This window comes from Mycteria americana, chromosome 18 (assembly GCF_035582795.1).
Source record: "Mycteria americana isolate JAX WOST 10 ecotype Jacksonville Zoo and Gardens chromosome 18, USCA_MyAme_1.0, whole genome shotgun sequence".
Lineage (NCBI taxonomy): Eukaryota > Metazoa > Chordata > Aves > Ciconiiformes > Ciconiidae > Mycteria > Mycteria americana.
This window is the reverse complement of record NC_134382.1, coordinates 9,561,755-9,579,411: the sequence shown is the minus strand read 5'-3', so window position 1 is coordinate 9,579,411 and position 17,657 is coordinate 9,561,755. Positions and strand designations below refer to the sequence as shown.

At 36.0% G+C, this 17,657-nt stretch overlaps 1 protein-coding gene across 8 annotated transcripts in view; it reads left to right on the top strand.

Moving 5' to 3' along the window:
• MORN1 (MORN repeat containing 1) overlaps nt 1-17,657 on the top strand; it is a 46,806-nt gene that overhangs the window by 15,200 nt on the left and 13,949 nt on the right. The window contains exon 8 of one of the 8 annotated variants that reach the window (XM_075520287.1): nt 2,802-3,218. The exons of the other annotated variants lie outside the window; for them this stretch is intronic. The gene's annotated coding sequence lies outside the window, so the exon portion shown is untranslated. Of the gene's footprint in view, nt 1-2,801; nt 3,219-17,657 lie in introns of those variants that run through there. 8 annotated transcript variants of the gene reach the window in all.

Here is a 17,657-nt window from a genome sequence, read left to right as displayed (position 1 = left end):
CAGCCAAAACATACTGGTGAGCGGTAAGATCAAAAGAGTTCAAGTAATAATTTCTACAGTCTTAATTCATTTACCAAGAATGAAATAGGGCCTAAAATTTGAATCTGGAGTCCAGGTTTTATACCCTTCACTAATGTTCAGAAATACTGCCGGTACTTCACATCTAGTAACAACTTCGGCTGGCATGTGAAACTGGTCCCATAAATGCAGCAGTTACAGTATCTTAAATTGTGGGAGTGCTAGTTTCAGGAAAAAACAGAAATATTCAGCCATGTAGGCTTCTATGCCCCCACAAAAGCCATTTTACATTGATATAAAGTATTCAAATAGACGGTGCAGGCAGAAATTTTTTATTTTTTCCTGACTTAATATTCTTCCGTTTCATGTCATATCTGATTTGTAATTCTTGGTGAATGAACAGCCAGCCAGCTTTAACCTGTGAATTGCTTTGATACTGGAGTAACCAGTTCTAGTACTGCCAGTCCCAGCAGTGAGGATTTGAGAGTCAAACCAACTACTTTTCCTTCAGAAACACCCGTGACCTGATTTGGCTTATTATATTAAGATTCTAAAGGTGGTGAATTTGGGTTCTGTTTATTTATATTGTGAGATTTGAAACACCTGAATTGACAGTCTTACTCTGTATCTATAACACTAGAAGATGTAACACTTTCTCTTGATCCACTAATTGCAACAAAGGGGTTTAAGAAAAAAACACAAAATACTGCTGGCCATGTAATAAAATCACAAGAGTCAGTGACTTTGATTTGAAGTTTCAGATTTGATGCTTCTGAGGAGGCTTTTTGTTGACTACTTGGTAGCTGGGACTGCAAAGGTAACTGTCCTAGCAATGTGTTACTCTGTGAAATGCATGAAAAACAAGCAGTTGCTTTTGCAGTCCATGTGTAAATCCTGTCTGTGACTCATGCAGTTTAATCCATTAGAAACAAAATCTCTTGTGACTCTCTGGATTGGATACCATATGTTGCAACAGAAAGGGAGCACTTTTAGGGGAGGTATTTCAGTGTTTTTGGAAAGATGGCATTGCAGAGAAAAAATAGAAAATGTGTTTTGCTTCAAATATTAGGACTTCAAAACAAAAACCAGTAATTCTTTTACATAGTTCACTGAGCTAAAGATAGTTTTGGGATTCAAGGCATCCTATTGTTACAGGCAGTCAACCATAGTTTTCTAGTCTTACAGTGTTACTACTTGGGTATGCATTTTTGTGTGCGTGTGCACGTGTACTTGTGCTAGTTGATCCATTATGCCGTGCCCTGTAGGAGGATGGAATAATATATGTACAAATGATTGCTTTGTTTTCCATAATTTTGAAACATTCTTCTGTCCTGTAAAAAGGTGGAACAACAAAGTGACTGTGCAACAGCCACACACACGTTCATCCTAGCCATCCCTCTGTCTCCTGCTGTCCTGCCCTTATTATTTTGATTGTCACACTGGCATGCATAATTTGCAAAAAATTACTAGTTCATGCAGTTCTATTTTGTCCTTTTTTAGTTGTTTTTTAACTCACCTAAATAAATGAAAAACACTTACTTACCACCTGAAGTATTTAATACTTCCCAAATATCCCTTACTGAAGTATTTAATACTTCCCAAATAATTCCCTTAAATATCCCTTTGGGATATTTAAGATATCCCAAAATTACCAGTATTAAATGAATATGTCCTCCTTTTCTTTGGCTTATTCCAAGGGCATTTCATTACCAGATCTTGGGGTCATGCGTACAAATAATGTTCTTCCTTTTGTGGGACACTAAAACAGAAAGAGTGGAGGTAGAGTTCTGGCACAGTTTTTCCAGATGTCATCCTGCCACAGAAATGCTAATCCACATCAGGTAGATGCTTCCTTCCTGTTGCACTTTAAGTGAGAGAAGGAGGAGGAGTAGTAGTACTCTGTATTCTCTACTAAGACAATGCAGATTAATTTCTGTGTATTTTTAAACTTGAAATCTTTCATATAATTGTGTATTTAAGTAATCAGTCTTCTATGAAAGGGAGAAAGATTATAAGCTCGCATGCTTTTGATCACATGTGAGGTCAGAGGAAGCAAATGTGGACCTTTGGGACATGGTATTTTTCAGTTTTAGACTCTTATTCACAGGTCAAGTGAATAGGTAGGGTAGCTTTGCCCAAAGCTACCCTACACGTGCCTGTTTGTGATGGTCCCTTAAGGTGACCATTACTTCAGCAGGAATTCTTGGACCACAGAATTCTAGTCTATTCTTAAAGATCCCTCAGCCACAAATGTTGTCTGTACTTGGGGTTCAGTGATTAGAAAATGTCAGCTGCAGCAGACTATGAGGACCCCGCTACTCTGTTGTCTGAATTGTATTTCAGAATACAGTGGTTTTATGGTGCTGGGATTTTGCAAAATTAGGCTTTTATTTTTGAATTTTTAAATTGAGTTTTTAAGTGTTCTGTTGAGGTCATGTCCAGAGTGATTTCTTCATAAGATAGTGTTGTCTTTCTGAGTGTTCATGGTAGACGAATAGTGGGACTTTCCAGAATTAACTAATCATTGATTTCAGTGAACGGATTGTGTGTTAGGTGAGGGACATTGGAATAATTGGTACTGGAAGGCAGGTTAGATGAAGTGAGGCAGAGGTGGTAGGAGTGGGAAAAGATGCCTAGGAGACTAGAAGAAAGGAAGGAGGGAAGAAAGAAAAGGAAGAAAGAGAAGAATGGAGAGCACTTGAAGAGCTATTGAAAGATTCTTTTCTCCAGCCATTACTCTACTGATTTTTCTTCTGATTCTTCTCATCTCTGCTTTTGGAGAGAAATGTTGGCTAACTGTCAAAATACCTTGGGAATAACTTCTGCTGATGGGTAAATGATGAGATCCTTGAGGCCTTCGTGCATCCCTGCCTATAGTATGGATATAATCATGCAATGATGGAGAATCATCCAGTTTTCATCCAGTATTGAATTGTCAGTGAAAGAGTTCCAAGAGGTTTTGTTGTTTAATAATAACATATTTGTAGCTATTGTTTAAATATGGATGTTTTTCCGTATTTCAAATAGGTAATGAGATCCACACCCATGAAATATGTATTGGATGTAATTCAACTGGAAAGTCTCTTTATTCACTATCTAGTAACATATCTTACGCTTACAAATTAATTTATAGTAGTTTCATGATGTTGGCCAAGCTAGTAAGCTTGGTATCAATGCAGCTCTTTGAGTTGTTTTTTTTTTCTTATTACTAGTGATGTATTTTTACAACATTTTTTGTTTCAGTATTAATTATTTTCCAAGACTGTTTTTAGAAAAGATAATAATGACTGCTTAAAGTAGGATTAGATACATTACAAAATGGACTTACAGTAGCAATGTTATCTTGGTCATTTCAGTTTGCTACAGTAATGGAAGCAATGCGTGCTTGTTGAAGAATGTTCTCCTCTATATTCTTGATGTTATTACAAGACATCACAGTGTAATAAAGAAAGAAATTTCTAGGCACTGATATCAGTGACATAATATTGCTAGTTGTCCAGATTGCTTTAATCCTTCTGTTTTACATTTGCTTCGTATCATCACATTTCTGCTGCATCAGCTAAAATATTTTTCATATTTCTGGATTGAAGGATGTTATTGTTCTCCATGTCTTAAATTTAGGGGAATTTACAAGACTGAGTAACAAGCTTTCAATTGAAACCAGGGCTAGGAGTGTACAGAGCTTTCTTAAGCCAACTCAAATGTATTGCTGGTTCATTGTTTAGAAGATTGGAGCTGTAAAAAGTTCAGGTTTTGGCTCCCACTGGTTTTAGGTCGCAAGTACTTAGCCTTAAGTATTCTGCCATCTAATTCAAGCTTATCACTCTTTGATACTTTTTCTTTCACCCAGTAATTCCACTGAGTTCCACTAAAAGTATATCTAATTCAGATACTTTTTTGAAGGCTCGTTATGGATGAATGGATTCTCTTCTTATTTTACCATTGTGAGTATTCAACTGGTAACATTGGATTTGAATAAGGAACAAAACACGCTTAGGTGAAGTAGTAAGTGATAATTTTAGTTGTTCATTTAAGCAGAAAGATCATAGTTTAGATAGACCTACATTAAAATTACTGGCTAAGTAAGATACAAGACAAACAAGGTTGGATTTCCAAGATTGGAGCTCCTGGAATTGTAGGCAGTTTGTTTAACAACAAAGGTAACAAAAAGGAGCTACTCTTCACATAATAATGTCATAGCTCTGCACTAACAAAAAGTTGACTGTATGCATAAATTTAATGACGTAATAAATGCTTTAATGGATTAAAAATAGTGCATGCAACTAAATAGTCTGAGGGGAAGAAAATTTTGTGCTACTCCATGTTTAAAATGTTTTGTTTGTAATAGTGCTGAATTTTTCTTTATGGCCTTGATAATTCAGGAGAATACACGTTAATCTGTAACAGAAATAACTTGAGCATAAATGTTTGGGGGTTGTCCTTTAATTGGCAGTACTCAAGTTGATTAATTGAAGTTTTAGATTCATCAATAGTGAGAAAGTTCACATGGTGAGAGAGATTATCTTTTACAGGAATTTATACATTGAAATTTACCCAAAAAAGGGGAGGGTAAATATGATGATTTATCTTTGGAGCATGCCAAGCCAAACCTGCATCTTCTCATACATAGTTGGACATGTTACAATGTAAGGATTTGGAGCAATTTTATACCTGCTAAAGCAGGGTGCCTGGGAAAAATGTCCTGCTTTCTCCCCACTATTTCTTCATCCAAGAAGCCCTTTTTAGACTATTTGACAAAAGTGAATGTGTAACTTAATTCAGGAACAGCATCAGATGACACAAGGCTGTCATATGTTAGTTAAAAAAAAAAAAGAAAAAGAAAAATAGTTACCATAACAACTGATTCACCACTTGTATTTCTGAGAGAGAGAGTATCTTAAAAGCAAATGTAATAGGTCAGTCACATGCATGTTGGTAGTGTTTTCAGTGAAAAAGCATGAAACGCTTTTTCACGGGTGGCAAGAATTCTTTTTTTTTCTTACTCAAGTAAGGTTTTGATCTCAAAAATAAGATTATGCTTCTTAGATGATCATGTCCATTACTGGAAGCAGCAGCTAAGTATGTTTAAAAACAACAAACCTCCCCCCCCACCCCCCACCCTGAATACTTGATTTCTAATCATATTAGGAAATACTCTGTCTGGACAGCTGACCAGACAGAATCTATATTAAACAATGGAATACCAACACTATTGGGTGCCTTTTTTTTCCCCCTTACTGATTTTTTTTTTTTTTTTTCTATCTTGAAGACTCAGAACAATCTATTTATATTTTTGAGTCATTGTTGAGGACCTGGGACCTGATTCTGCTCGTGTTTGAAGTCAATAGGAGTTTTTACCTTTGACATCTATGTTTGCATGATCAAGCCTTAGCATGATTTATTTTATATTTTCTGTCAGCTTCTCTGAGCTAACTTCAAAGCCCACTTCCCCATCCATGTTTTCTACTTCTCCACTGAAGCCCGTAGTGCTAAAACTCTTGACATCATCAATAGTGGTAGCCTGAGGATCATCAAAGACTTCTTTGAAGACTTGTTAGTAATTTCCACTACAGACAAATATTCTGCTGAAAAAAAGGGTTTGACTCTACCCCCTCTTTCCTGCGGGCAGTGATAAATAAATAATTTCTGCGAAATTAGATTATTTTAAATCTGTCATTTCATATGTTCTCCTGGGTGGGGGCAAGGGGAAACTGCAGCTATAATTAGGTTTCTCCTCTGTTTTATTATTTAGTTTTGTTATTATCTGGCCTGCGTTTCAGCTAGCAGTTTCCGCTTCTTTTAGCTGATAGATATTTATTGTAATTTTGGTCATTTTATCTAGAATTTTATGTGAACCCATCACTGTAGTAATTACCGTATTTCAAAAGTAAAGAAGCCTGACTTTTCTACATATGACATGGAAAAAGAAATACTAGGTTTTGGACTCATGTAAATTAGAGTCATTTAGGGAGAAATAATTTTTCATTAGCACCAATGTGTACATTTAGTATCTAAACTGTCAACAATAACTTTATTTTCCTAACAGTTTGTCTTTTAGTTCTCTTAAAGGTCTGAAAAGACACTTAGTTGGCTATAGTAAGGAGAATCTGTTAGAGCCCAGTTAGGCATTTCACTGATGTGCAGCCCCTCCTGAGAATCACTGCTTCCCATTGATTTCTCAGCACCACAAGGCAGTTGCTTGAAAGAATGAATTAGTCTTAGTGTATACAAGTTCTGTGAATTTAAATGTACTCATTTAACTCCCTTGAGACAAGCGTCAGGACAAGCGACACAATATAATTACATGGCCAGAGCACGCTATCTCGTGGTTATCTGTAGTGTCTCAAGAGATCTCTGTTGCACTCTCTGGAACGCAGGACAGTTATGTAGTATTTCACTCTTCGTCTCAGGAGATTTTGAAGTAATGCTAGTAACAGAATTGCAGCATCTGCCTCTTCCACTGCAGTTTCTTTTAATGTTGCTGAAAATGACGCTGGTTAGGTTTATAAGTCCACAGATTGACCAATCTTAATATTTTAAAAATAATAGGGGAAATCTGCATTCTGAATATTTACATGCATTTTAAATCTACTACACAAATAATAATGAAAAGATTATATTAATGGACCTAAAAGAAAGATGTTGAATGTTTCCTCAGCTGCCTGTGTAGCAGCTGGAGTAAAATATTACTAATGCTTATCCCAGATCTTTGTTGTATTGCCAGGGCTTTACGTGAACATTTTAAAAAAAATTGGCATCAGAAGCACTGTTGCAGGTACCTACAGAAATTACTGTGTGTATTTTGAGTCTATTTGCTGTATGTGTACAGTAATCTTTACAAATTTGAGGGATACTTTACATAACAAAACTGTGTACAAATTTTTTTAAAAAAATAATATTAGAAGGGAAAAGTTAGAGTGGTACCCTGCACATTTGACAAGAACAGATACAGGGGTAAACTGACTTTGCTGTGCACAACTGTGCGTAATCTGAGACTAGAAACAAGTTTCATGAGCCCCATACAGGTGTCTCATACCATCCTTTTATGTATGTGAGAATATTTTGTAGCTTTTATTTGCTCTCTTTTCTCACTTCTGATGGACCTCTCCCTCTGGTGGAAAAACATGTCATTTCCAGATGTTAAAGCAATTGTTGGGTATGTACCTAAAAGTAGGAATAGATATAAAAGAAAAACTATCACCGCTATCCATAATTATTTTTTGGCTTTGAGGAGGAAAAAGACCAATGAGTGAACCTGCTGTATTGACAAATGACCTAACAGATGATGAAAGGGAAAAAAGAATACTAAAGCTGGGAACTTCAGTTGACTGATACCTTGGGAAAAAATTCAGTGCAAAAAAGCAAAGCCATGGTCATCTAAACTCTTACTTTTTAAATTCATGTGAAACTTTAGCATAATAATTTTGTCAGAGTTCAATAATTTCAAGATTTCAATAATTCATGTGAATGTGGGTTTATAAAATCTGATCTCAAAGATTGTCCTCTGGCAGATAGGTACGTTTTTGTTGCTGTTTCAGTGCAACAGGGTGAGCTTTTTCACTGAACATTAGATAGATAGTCACAAAACTGTATCATAAGATAGACTTATGTTCTTGTAGATTTTAGTTTCTTCTTGCTGGACCACCTTTTGGATTTTTGCTGGGCTGTGTCCTGCCACATTTCCTGGTATTAAACAGAGTTCTCTCTGCAAGGATTGTACTTTTTGAGGAATGAGTTCCATTGCAGTCAAACTCAGCTGTATTGACTCCTCAATCTCAGTTCAGCAAAGTCTTTCACAAACCATCTCAGATGTTTTAAAGACAATGAGTTTTCAGCATATTTTTACACATTCTGCCTGTGGTAGCTTGTGTGGATGAATAATCTCAAGTTTGTATTTTACTCAAGGTTTATATTGCAATGAATGTTTAAAAAAAAAAGGATATGCTAAGCTGGAGTACACTTTCTTGTATTTCTATAGGGAGAATATTGAAGAAGAGTATAAAGTATTTATAGAGGAGGGTGCAGCCTAGCTGGAGGTAAAATAGTAAGAAGAACGGTTCGTTAAGTGATTCTTTTGCAGATTATACCTTTGACGGTTTTTGTATCAAGGTTTTTGGATTCCTCTTCCTCTAAAAATGAGCCAGACTTTGGGTAGGACTGCATATTTCTTCTTACTTTATTGGTGGAAATCGTTGTGAATCGTTTCAGGCCTTTCATATACAGAGAATCTAAAACAAAACAGAAACCATTATTGTCTTTTCATTGATTGAATTAAATGTGTTCCTTCCAGTCACTCCCATCTTGCATCTTCCTCTATTTCATTACAAATATTTTGAGATGTTTGCAATGTAGTACTTAAGCTTGTATTTGGAGTGAATAACACCTTTGGTAAACATCTGTCTGTGCAAGTGATTTATTCTTCTCTTTTATCTGAACTTCTGAAATAATTAACAATGATGTTCTCTCTATTTACCCAGAGAGAGTCTACCTTCTTCTGTCTTCTACTGCAGTTGACCAATCAATACACTATACATACGTATGAACATATATATATATATATACACACACAAATATGTGTATATAAATGCAGTGCTTGTTTTGTTTCTTCTAAAGCATCAGAGTTACTTCAGATGGGATTTTACAGTTAGGGCTGACTGAAGAAAAATGCAAGACTAACATCTTGTGTTGTGCAGTTACAGAGGCAGTTTATAAATTGAAAAAGAACCAGAAATGCAATTGATCCTCATTCAAGAGGAATCCCCCTTCTCTTGTGCAGGGAAGTAGGATTTAAATCTCTCATGTAAAACATACCTGCCTAATACTCTCTTGTTTTTCAGCACTGAAGAACCAGTGCATGCAGTAGTTGAATGCACTGCATTCTGCATGAACAGAGGGAAGCTCAAGGTTCGGTGTTATGTTAACCTCCCCTGTAACTTCTGAAACTACTCAGTGATCACTATGGAGTACTTCTAACTATTTTTATCTCTAACCATTTTTCCATTGGTGGTAATGTCTGGATAATGACAGCTCTGGAACCGAGAGAGTTAGCACTTCTTTCCATTGCATTGTTCACCCCTACCCTCATATCTTCTCCCCCAAAACCCCCTTTTTTTCCTGAAGGGTTTTGTGGTTAGGAGGTCGCTTCTCATCTGTGGTTTTTGTAATATTAATATTAATTAAAATGTTAGTTAATATTCATTAAAGATAAGTATGCTATAGTAGTAGGAAATGTTTGTGGGGAAAAAAAAAGGAAGAGAAGTCCTGTTTGTGCAGGTTTGTACTAGAATGTATATAAAAGTTGGTAACCTGGCTCACCTTTTAGACAAATGTTAGTACACTGGTAGCCTTACAGAAATATATCTAAAAAGAAGTAATCATGAAAAGCATCTTACAGTACTGTGTTGAAATAGTAGCTAAATCAATTTGTTAGTCCTCTCTATAATCTCTAATACACATCTGTAATCTCATTTCACAACCACAGGGCAACAAAGTGATGATTAACATGTTTGCTGATTTTGCAATTAGAAACCTTGGGCTAGTCCTAAACATGCTGATTCTATTAGACTTGCAAGGAGTGCTGGAGATGTTGCAGTAATTGTGATAAAAGGGGTCCCAGCATGTGTCAAGCACATCCACGTTAACTCAATTTAATGAGGCATCAATTTGGAGTTAGAATCTAACTGTACAAGTCTCTTATCTGCTTTGCTTTACTGCTACTTCTATAGGCTATGATATGTTTCCCAGGTAACTTATTCTGAGACTTGTTAATTATTTTTTAAAAAAGATAAATTATTGGGTGGTAAAAGGGAATTAAGCTTTCATGTTAAAGTTCTTCCTTTGAATTTATCTAGATCCAAAGTTCTGTATGACCATTTATCTTGTCAACAAAGGACAACCTCGATAAAATTTTAGACTTATCAAGTTTGTATTTTTACTGAAGATGCTTCTTGCTGATGTCTATTATACTTCTATGTTCTCATCAAATTCAACGTCTTGATTTAGTACTTTTAATGAGCAGAATTTCTTTGTTTTCATCTGTTCTGCTTGTATCTTCAGTCTAAATAAAACAAAGCTGTGGTCCCAAGCAGTATGAAAAACAGATATATATATTTTTTTTTTTTTAATCTTTTTTTATTTCCCCTGGTAGCTACACAGAAGCAGAAGCCACTTCTGAAAATATAGGTATTCTGATGTAGTGATAACCTTTTGAGAAAACTATTTGTTATTAGAGTTCAATCAAGTCCAGAAACTTCTAGCATACTTTATTTTGACCACTTAAATAATTCCCTCTCTAAATCATGCAATAAAATAATGTGGGATTTTGAATCTGACCATATAAAAAAATCATTCTGAGCCCTAATAAGAGTGGCGTTCATTTTGGTGCTAAGCTTAAGAAAAAAAAATATGTAAAAAGCTTTCCTTTCTTTGGGTCTTCGGTTTGTTTTGTTTTAAACTTTCAGATTGGCTGCTCGGCAGTTTGCTTAAAAGAAAAGCCAAGCTCACACATATGGAAGATTGCCAGATACTCTAAACCCTATTTTGGTTAAATTACAGTACCCAGATTTTGGTAACAAAGCGCATTGATTTTATATTCAAAAAGATTTTTATATTTAGTCTGTTAACCTTTTGTAATTCCCACCCACAGCTTTAAACTGTAGAACATTTTTATGCTAATTATTGTCAGTAGGGTATCTGCCATGGCCCCTTGGTAATTTAAATCCATTGAATTGTGATGCAGGTGCCGATAATTGCAGAACTGTTATTGTCTGACTGGCTGCAGCATATATGTCGCAAACAATTCTTTCTAAATTGGATTTGAGAACACTTAAAAAAAAAAATCCCATATTTGAAGATAACCTTACATCATATTTACAATAAAGAAAAAAATTGGAAGAATTTTTCCTCTCATTTTGAAGAGAGTTTTACATTCTCACAGTTTAACAGTCTTCTCTGTGGCAGATTCTAAGGTTTAACAGCTATTGTGTAGTTTTTAAAAAGTCTGTTAGTCACTTTGGTTTTGGATGTTTATAGGAATTTTTGTCTAGTAGTTTCTGAAAATATGGTTGTTTGGTGTAACATCATAATCCAGTGAATATGACATGGGAGTGGGAGGAAAAAAGAGGTTTTATGTTCTGAGCCCAGATCATCTGAGTGATATTGGACAGATTACTTCCTTCTAGTTTTGCTTTTCTCAGTGTAAAATAATGACACTGCTTTTCCTTTAAACACCTCAAAACATTGCGTCTAATCTGAACTACGTTATAGCCAAAAAAATCTGTCCTGTTGTCTTAATGGGCATATGTGTATGTGTTTTCTATCCATGAGAAAACTTAATATTCTTTATTTTACTAGAATCTTCATTATATTCTTCATAAGATCTACGTAGTGCAGAGTTAATGATTATGCAATAGCACTTTGTTTGGAATACACAATATGCTAAAGTGCTGCCTGGGAAAATATTTTAAATACAGAGTAGTCATTACTTTTATTAAATGATTATAATTTTAGTGGGTTTGATGAACCCTTCCTCTGAGTGAAGTCTTTGTTTCCATGGAATGCTTTAATATGGATGAGAGTCATTCTCATGAGAAAAACCTTTGGTTAACTGAAGTTACTATACAGAGAAAGAAGGTAAATGTAGGATCAAAAATAGAAGCTTTTTGTCGTCTTCACTGTAAGATGTTTTATTTTGCTTTCAATTAAAAACACTTGAATTCAATATTAATTTCCAAAGATCGAATTCAAAAGGTGTTCTAACAGTTTAAAGGCAGTGACCAATAGTAGTGAAAAATCATTGCTGGAAGCTGGAGTTCGGGTTCCTGACTGGGAGCGTGGCTTTCTCAGCAGAGCAGGTTTCAGGATTCGGGACGGGCTGGCTGGCTTTGGCTCTGTTGTCGCTTGCTGTAGAGGTTTTGTTGTGGAGATGTACTTCTGTAACTGTTGCAGTATCTAGTTGTGGTAACAGAGTGATTAACTCCAGTTGGTTTGCATTAAGATACAGAACGCAGGATTCACTGCGATTTTCTCGCATCCCTTCGTAACTATTTGTCTGGAGCTAGTTACTGAAGTTCTAGGGATCTGGACACTTTTTTTCTTTTGGCTTCACCCTGAAATTGTTCATTTGGCTTATTTTGAAGCAAAATGAATTAATATTTCAAATACAGAAAAAATCTGTGGAGGTTAAATTACCTAGGGTGTAATATTTCACATCTCTTAGTGAATAGTGAGATTTAATTGGCTAAAAACTCCAGTGGTGCATAGCTGAGTGGAGTAGAGCTTCTGCTCTGCCTGGGAGTTACTGTTCCTACTGGAAGACTGTCCATCTAATTCTTTTCAGGTCCTGTTGAACATATATATAATAAATCTGCTCTTAAATGATTAAACCAAACTTGTCCGAGGGTCTTTTGAGACAGAGACCTTTTCGTACTTCTGGTGGCTAGGTTTATTATCTTTCCTATCTTACGTAACTAAGGTAGTATGAGCCTGCTGAGGTAAATGGGTGCAGCTTTTATTCATATAAACGTACATTCTAACTCATATGGTACTTTAAACCCCTTCTAATGCATGTTGTCTGGGTATGAAAACTTAAGTGCCGCCATTAAGAAGATAATTTTGGGGAGTAAACCCTGACTGGAGCTACGTGCTTGCAATTCTTGTTGAGTCAGCCTTCCCGGTTCAGGATTTTGGGGACTCTGTTTACCTATACTACAGTTATACTGGTGCTAGTAACAGGTTTTTTTTCCTTCTTGAAGTGTTACAACGCATGAGTATGCTGAATAAGGTCTTTACCCTGTGGCAAGACAACTCGGGCTCAATAGCATAAACTGGGGATAATATAGAACCTTTAGCTCTTAAATGCTTTGGGTTTTGTCAAATTAACGTAAAACCTTGCTCTGATATGCTGTTGGAGTTTTTTGTTAATTGAAGTTAGCTTTGCAAGATACTAATGGAACAGAATTTTCTCACTTAACAGTTGATTTCAGTCTCAGTGCCTTCATGGTTTCATGTTTTTCAACCAGCAGTGAAAGCAAACTATTTGTTAAATATGTTGTCTGTGTTTTACATTAGGGAAGTTTGGGTTTTGCTATTGGAAACATGCAATGTGTTTTCCTTATGGAAACTGGCAGTCTAGCTGTGTGTGGTTTATTTTTATTGCAGGTAGTTTGAACACCATTTTCTAACGTTGGCTGTATTTTTAAAGCAGCACTGAGAGATAAATTCATCTAGTAATTGTTTTACAGCGTGTGTGTGTGTGCGTTTAAAAAATGAGGGTTTGATATAATAGGACACCTGTTTTGGAATGTTAGGAGCTTCCCAGACAGGTTTTATGATGAAAAAGAACAACACTATTTAAGCAGTATCAACAGGCAAGGCATAGATTCCCACCAACTATACTGTGTTATAATACTACCTGTGCAATTTACACCTGATGGAGCCCTTCCAGGTGACAGAAGTGGACACTGATTTACCCAGTAGGTGTGCCAGGGGTAAATTTTATTCTCCTGGCATCATATTAGATTGATACAAAGCATTGTCTAGAAATAAGCTTGTCATTCTGAAAGGTTACACTAACAAACTTGGTCACCGAGTATCAAACAGTTACCAGTCCCAAAGCTAGCCTGCAGCTGAACTGCGATGTGGATTTTGTCATTTCAAAACATTGGCAAAATGTAGCAGCGTTCTTTTAAAAAAAGTTTTAACCCAAATGACGCCAGCCTCTAGTGTGTTAGCAGCCAGGTGTAGCCACAGACATTGTTTAACATTAGTTTAAGAAGGAATATTTATATAAAATATGAACATATATCTATGTAATTAACAATAGTGACATAATTATATTAGTGCATATGTTGTTACATAGTTTTTAGCATAAGACCTATTGAAATGTAGCCCTAAGGAAAGAGAAGTTTTGAAGCTGAATTAGAAGACCTAAAGCCAATATTATCACAAGTTGATGCTTGCTTCTGTTGGAAGGAGAAAAAAATACATTATTTGCTTAATTCTAACAGTCCTGATGTTCACTATGGAAATACAGTTTTATAGTTCCTCAGTTTTACTGTGTTTGGTCATTTGCTGAGCATTGATAAATGGAATTTGGCAGTAGAGCTAAATTACCTCTTTGAAAATGGCTGGCAATACCTGTATTCCCAAGGACCAACAGAGGACATATTCTTAGAGAAAAGTATACATATGAAAGAGATGTGACTATACCTGCTTTTGTGTAATGCTCATACGGTGTGTGACAATCTGAACTGAAGTTATGCCTCGCTTTGAAAGGTCTAAAGTAGGTCATACGAGGTGCTGAGAACTCAGTTGTCCTTAGCTGTAGTAGAAAGTGAGGGTGGCTGTCAACTTTCCTTGTCATATCACGTAGAGAAGACAATGTTAATTGGTTGTTCTCCTTAGGTGTCGATAATCCTGTAATGCGATTTAATATTCTTTCTTGGTTTTAACCTTTTATTTTATAGCAACGATTACTTCCATAGCAACAGTTTCTTCCATTTGCCATCATAGTACTTAGAGTACTAAAGCCTCATAAAATCCAGCCTGGATTTGTAATGTTTGGGTGGCTAAAGACACCAAGATTTGTTTATGGAGATATTCCTTCTGACTAGATTCCAAAATAATACTTCTCGTATTATTCTTATGTTGATTCCTACTGCGTACCAGATTCAAGAGGTTTGCCAGCAAAACCCATTTCTCAAGGATATTAAGTTGGTACCAGAACTCTCTATGGGAACCGGACACAAACATCAGTACTTTATTAAGGCAGCAGAAAAAACATTAAGTGTAGAATAGTCTTTTGGAATAGAAAGTACTGGTAACTGGCTGAGGTGCAGTACAGAATGTACAAACCTGTCTCAAAACAAGTCTTAAATAGGAGGATGTCTCCTAATAGGGTTGCTCACAGAACAGACATTTGACCGGTGTTGGTTACATTGCTTAGAATACCAGGGAAAAATTTCTAGGTAGTGCAGCAGTGACTGTGGTGTAAGAACCTGTATAGAATAGACAAAACTAGAAGAGAAATTCCAGTAGGATGTTCTTACATGCATTCATGAGTCTGCAGGTGGACCAAACAGTGCTTTTCTTTCAGAATACTTTGGAAGAGCACTAAGCAAAGACAAACCTGCCCTTTAGAAACAGCATACCGTAAGTGTTATAGAATAGGGAGGGGAAAAAAATCCACATTGGCTCCTCTCTTTTGCTGTAGTATAATTTTTTATTTGAGTTTGCAGAGTTAACATCTATTTTGTATGAGCTTCCTCTTTGCAAAGCACTTGGGAAAATTCAGAAGAGTTACGTACCTAGCCTCTTTGAAACTTCCTTTGCACTCTTGAGTGATATGGAACACCCTGAATATGAATACCCTAAAATCCTAAGAGATCCTAACCCCCTAAAAGATTAGACTCTGTGTTCTGTTCATTGCATGCATGGTATATCATATTTTTTGGTTACAGAAGTTAATCTGCAGTCCATAATGGAATTTTCAGAGTGCTCTGTTTTAGGAAGGTAAGCGCTAATGACTTTCAGTACGCTATCGACAAAGAAATTGAAGGTGTCACTGTAGCATAGATGTGTGTTCCAGGCTTAATCAGGCCGTATTAAAAATTTTAGTAATGAAGATGAATCAGAGTAGGCTAATAAACTGCCAGTGTTCCTTGTAAATGCTTTCAACTTACGCACAAATCTTTCACTGCTATTGTTACCATACTGGCAAGGGAGACTAAAGTTTTTTGCTATAAAGAGATTGTCAGTTATACTATGGCCGTGCTGTGAGAGTTTTAGCATTACAGCTACTGTTAAGTGCTTAACTTCTGCAACTGTGTTGTCAAAATACCTTTTTATACTTTAAATTCTGTCCATCGAGACTGCTGAAAGCAGCAGTCTTGCCTTGCTGTTTGAGATATGGACTGGGTAACTTTCTTTCAGGTTCTGTTATCTATGCTAAACTAAATGGTGCAAGACTCATTTAACAGAAATTCATGTGAGAAGAGATCCTTTAACATACTCCTTTCTGCCATTTTATTTCATGAGTGCTATAAATAAAATAGATTCAAATTTTGGTTTTGTTTGCATACACGTGTTTTGCATATACTAATGTGTTTATACATGCACTCATACTTTTTTGGCCTCTGGCCTCTGTAGCAATACTAATGTGATCATAACTTAATACATGTTTGCTTATATACTAATATTTTGCTGAGTGCATTATTGTAGATATATTGCACTTGATAATTTTCTTTGGGATCAGTACAGTAGTGAAATAGTCCTCAGTAACTTGAGTTAGTATTAGTTTATTTAACAAAAGTTAAATATATTTTGCTTTCTGCTGAATAGATCATCTTTCCTCTTTTTTTCTTTCCTTAATGAACAAAGCTCTTTGGTGAATTGACTCTAACATTAAAGACTAATGCAGTGTGTCTGGTCACCTTTAAATGAAACTTCTATTACCCCTAGGACCAGTAACTCTTTATTTTTAAAAAAGTTTAGTTAAACGAGGATGATTTTACAGCATTTAGTCTGCTACAAGCAAATAATAACTATTTGCATGATGTTAACAAACGTTACACCTGCAACTGTAGGGTTACTGCCCGGCCATCCTTGCTGAGGGTTGTTCACTGCCAATACTTTTTCCTTCCTTTGCCCAACCGCCCCCCCACCCCCAACTTCTGGCTTGATGTCCTACGCAAGTGATTAGTGCGCTGTAATTGAATTGGCTGTAAAAAGATAATTAATTGATATTTTACTCCCAGAGAGGTCAGGCTGCCCTATCTTGAATGGTTGTTATGAAAGTAGTCATCCTGCTGGCACTTATCCCTGGAAGGTGGCACATGATCTTTGTCTTGCTGATAGTAATAATTGTTGTAATTAAAATTAACATGAAGAGGGTATTTCAGGAGTGATTCTCGGATTTGGATGCTTTAGGTTCACTTTGAAAGCATATGAAACTGGAATTTATAAACCTTATTAGGTAATTGTCTGGCTAGTATGTTTTTAATACCCGGCACAATACTATCTCATGTGCTGTCTAAACCTTCTTTGTGCCATATTACCAGTAATGTGGGACAGCAGAAATACGACTATAGATGTGTAAGGTTTCTGACATGACTAGTGTGAAATCCTGTCAGGCACCTTGAAACCATTGATCTTAAACACCTTTCTTTGAACAGCTGCTTATTTTGAGATTATTTCAGCTGAAGATTGGCATGAAGAATTTTTTTAATAAATGGATTATCTAAATGTAGGACTTCCACAGTTGTTTAAGAGGCTCTTAAATAAACAAGGGAGCAAAATTGTAAAAGTGACTCTCTTGGAAAAGGTTGGAAGACTTTATTTATAAAGGTGGGAGTTGGGTTCACTGTCTCCTATGAAAAGCGTATTTAATTATTTGCTTTGTGTACTTACAACTGTGTTAGGGAAGGATTAGGTGATGCAGTAAGTCTTCTGTAGGCCTAACAGCTGTGGCACTTACTCTTTTTAAAGACTATTCACAACTGTAGACTTAATAACAATTAAATAATTCTGCCATTGCTGGTAAGCCAGTATGTACTATTACTTCCCTGTGCATCAGTGTAGGGCATTTGCTCAAGGTCATACAATGAATCAGGGTGTGAATTCAAGAGTTCTTTGTTTCTAGT